A 4,478-nucleotide genomic window follows, 5' to 3' on the forward strand; every position below is an offset into this window, starting at 1 on the left:
GGGAGGTCTAGGAGAGGTGGGTTTGTCGTGCTCCTAACTCCGCAAGTTAAGAGGCCCATCTGCATCGTCATCATAGTCATGTCAGGAGTGTTCCATGCTCCCGCCACCTCTGCCCATAGGGGAGCTATCTGTCTGTTCCTCAGCCCTCTCATTTCTTCCCTCTGAAGTGCCCTTTCTTCTGCCTTGCCAAGGAAGTGATGTCTGCTTATAGCACGTGTCCTACTTTTATAATGTTTTCAGGGCACTTCGCCCACTTCATATCTAGCCAAAATCCTTTAGCACTGGGAGACCACGTGTCTGCTGAATATCTTACCTCCACCATTGGGGGTATAAAAGGTGTACTTTGGCTCTGTTGTAAATTATTATATAGGGCTCAATTTTGTTGGGTTGTGAATTGCTGTCAAGCTCTAAATCTCAGAATTCTCTTAGTCACACCTTTTTATGTCTTGCGTACACAGTGAATGTGCTGTGAGACATATTGTTTAGAATTCAGTGGGCTTACCACACGCCTATAGCTTACTTACCATTAATTGTTTTCTATGTCACTCACATTTGCAATATTTCGATTGCTTAGCTCCCATAGACTGAATCTTCCTTTCTTGTGTTCATTCCTCCATGGAGGATGGACCAAGTACATGTGTTCTTTTCGTCTTTCTACAGTACGCTATTTTTTATATTTTAAAAGTGTTTTCTTATCATTCTTGGATGTGCAATGTGCTTTCCAACATTCATGACAAGCATACAGCTTATTTTTCACCCTAAACGCCGTCTCTATTGACACTTTAGTTACTTTCTCACACTGTATTCCTCTGCATGACTATACTCTACTCCCCTCAGTGCCACTGCACTCTACACTGTGCAACTCTATACCACTCCACTCTACTCAGTTCTACTCCACTCTAATCTACATTGTTCCACTCTATCACTCCACTCTATGCCACTCTAATCTATGCCACTCCACTATACGCCACTTCACTCCACTTTATGCTACTCCATTCTATGCCACTCCACCCTGTCACTCTCTGCTATGCCCCTCTACTCCACTCCACTCCACTCTACTCTATGCCACTTCCCTTCATTCCTCTCTACGCCACCCTACTTCATAGAATGCCACTTTATGTGACTCTATGCCACTCTGCTCTACATCACTCTAGAATACTCAACTGAACTCTACTCTATACAATTCCACTCTACTTTACTCCTCTCCACTCTATGCCTCTCCACTCTATGCTACTCTACTCCAGTCTACTGTACGCCACTTTATTTTATCCCATTCTACTCTACGCCACTGTACACCACTCAACTCTATGCCACTCTACTCCGTTGCACCCCTCTCTACTCTACGCTACTCTACTCCATGCTACTATACTCCACTCTAAGCCACTGTACTCTCCACCACTAAGCTCTATTCCACTCTACTGTATGCCACTCCATGCCACTCTAATCCACCCCACAGAATGCCACTCTACTCTATGCCACTCCACTCAACTCCATGCCATTCCACACTTTTGCACTCTACCCTACTCTGTGCCTCTCCATTCCACTCCATGCTACTCCACTCTATCCCACTACGCTCTACTCTAGTTCATTCTATGCCACTCCACTTTAATCTCTCCCACTCTACTCTATACTACTTCATTCAATGCCACTTCACTGTACTCCGCTCCACTCCATCTCACACAATATCACTCAATGGCACTACATGCGCTCTACTCTATGCCACTCTACTGCACACTACTCTATGCTGTGCCACTCTACACTACTCTCCTGTAGGCCTTTCTACTCTATGCCACTTTTTTCTCTGCTCCTCTCTACACCACAGTGTCACTCCATGCAACGCCACTGTATGCTACTCAACTCCACAACACTCTACTTCATGCAGTCCGACTCCACTCCTCCTAATTCTTTGCCACCCCTCTCCATGACACACTGTTCTCTGACTCTATGCCATTCCATGCCACTTCACTCTACACCACACTATGCCACTCTACACCACACTACTTTACTCTATGCTACTCTATGCCATTCTATGCAACCTCACTCCTCTCTACCCCACTCTGCTCTATGCCACTCCATTCCTCACAATGCTATTCAACGCCATGCCAAGGCACACCACTTCATTATATTCCACTGTATTCTATGACACATTACGTCACTCTACTCTTTGCACTTCAATCTACTCCCTTCTATGACCCTCCATTCATCACCACTCCATTGTTTGCTAGTCAAGTTTACGCCACTTCATTCCACACAATGCAACTCTAAAGCAGTATGCACCAAGCAGCTGAATGTGTCTGAAGAGACACCCAGAAAAGAAAAAAACAACAATATGTGGGGGCCTGTTCCGAGCCCCTCCTGGCCTGGAGGAGTTTGGTCGGCCGTGGATTAAGTTTTTGCAGTGTTCACTTCCCCGACCCCAGCACTCATAGAACACTTGAGACTTGCAGGGCAGAGTGGTGGATCTTGTTAAGAAGTCTGGGCTTCTTGGTTTATGGGGAGTCTTGTCACTGGAAGCAGAGAGGTAAATATTTGCTGTGATCTGCTACTCAAAGAAAAGACCCTGATCTAACTTGAAAAGATTGGTTTTAAACAAACGCTAAATCTATCCACTCCACGGACACTTTGACCTTTTTTAAGCCTATCAGAGCCACACCAGGGTAGTCTTTTCAGAGCCCAAGTAGCTCGCCGTGATTGTATAGTGGTTAGTACTCTGCGTTGTGGCCGCAGCAACCTCGGTTCGAATCCGAGTCACGGCATTGCGTGTGGCAATGTCACGGCAGTTGGGCAGCATTTTTATTCTCACTTCTTAATATTTACATGAGTTAAGAGCTTGAACCTAATTTCAACGGTGAAATTAAATGTCTTTGAAGAACGCGTTAACAATGTTATTATTTATTTCACCTTTCTGCGCTTTTACGTTTGTGGCGGTCCTGATGTGAAAAGTATGAGCTACAGTTTGGTTTCATGGGACCCGGTCAGCAAGAGGGATGGATGTCTGTGTCTCCTGTACCTGCAGCGCCGAGGCTCCTGTACTGACGCGGAGTAGCTTTCAATGTTGAAAGGGATCCTGCTAGTCAAATATCAGTTTTTGCAGCAATTCAGGCCGCGAAGAAAAAAGGTCTAAAAATAAATATTTGTATAGAAAGTAATACTGAGCTCCCAAGGGTCTGAAAGAAAGAGGCGACGGAGAAGGACACTGAGAGGCGCACTCACCCAATCAGCGTTTGGCTTCATCATCCCGCACCCGACGGATCACCGGGCAGCTAGAGGGAAAGTTTTAAAACTTAAGCCAAGTTTATTAGTCTTGGTCGAATCGTGAATTACACAATTACGCTCCTTTGTGGAATTTGGAGTAATGTGGGGAAAGACATCTACCCAAGAGCGGAGGAAAAGAGCGCGAGCAGCGGCTGTTGTGCCAGTTCTGTTGCATTTAGAGCGATTTTCTTGTGCAAAGTGTATATCAGGTTCCTTTCGGATCTGAGCGTGTATTTTGCACCAGGAAAATAGCCTTGTGTAATTCTGTACAACCTCGCATAATGTTGCTGTAATTTCGCGTAATTACACTGCAGTGAGTTACACTGGTTACGCCCATCCCCACATTTGACTCATGTTTAACAGAGAGATCCGTCCATCCATTGATCCATTCATCTGTCCATCTATCTTTTTGCCTGTGTGCCTGCTTATCTATCTGCTCACCTACCTGTGCGTGACTGTGAACCTGTCTAACAGAGTGTTGATGCCTGGCTGTATGCTTTGTTAACACTATAACGCTCATAGGGACATTGAGGAGGACATCTTGGCGCTATGGTTTTTTTTGGTATGAAGCAACCGTTTTCAAATCCTGACAGTCCACACAAAGTTGATCATATGTGATCCCATTTTCGTACCAACAGCTGCTTCTCTATATATTTATCGGTCCACGTCTATTACTACATGTGCTTTCTATTTACCTTTCTATTTCAATCTGGGTATCTGCCTTACTGCCTATTTCTGCCCATCTCTGTTTATGTTAACACTTTAAAGCCTACATGCTGACTACCAAGGTCTTTGTGGCGTGGTTATTTCAAAAGCAGGCGCGTGTGATTTACAGCGGTTTCTGTGACGCTGATTATATCTCATCCATGATTTACTAACAGCTACATACCTGACTTTCTGTCTACAAACCTGTACAGATGCATCGGTGCATGTGGCTTATTTATGACGATCTGTTTAACCTTCTATCCGTCCTTCTATCTGTGCAACTGTCTTACAGTTCCCCCTCCTTTAAGTTGTTACAACACTATTTGTTAAACAAACCTTCACAGTCAGAAGGGCTTCCAGGCGCTGTTATTTATTAAAAAAAACTGCAAAGAACACCAGTATATGCAATGTTGATGACATTTACTTCACCCCTTTATTGTTGCATTAATGGGTTTTCAAGTCACAAAACGGGTCCCTGATGAAGCCCAAGTGGACTTCTGAGCTGCTGTAGCTCAGTG

At 44.7% G+C, this 4,478-nt stretch overlaps 1 non-coding gene across 1 annotated transcript; it reads left to right on the forward strand.

Annotated features, from left to right (window-relative positions):
• Positions 1–2,684: 2,684 nt before the first annotated feature.
• Positions 2,685–2,756, forward strand: TRNAH-GUG (transfer RNA histidin (anticodon GUG)). Its single transcript has one exon. It is a non-coding gene; the product is annotated as a tRNA-His (tRNA).
• The last annotated feature ends 1,722 nt before the right edge of the window (positions 2,757–4,478 follow it).

The sequence above is a fragment of the Pleurodeles waltl genome, chromosome 12 (assembly GCF_031143425.1).
Source record: "Pleurodeles waltl isolate 20211129_DDA chromosome 12, aPleWal1.hap1.20221129, whole genome shotgun sequence".
Lineage (NCBI taxonomy): Eukaryota > Metazoa > Chordata > Amphibia > Caudata > Salamandridae > Pleurodeles > Pleurodeles waltl.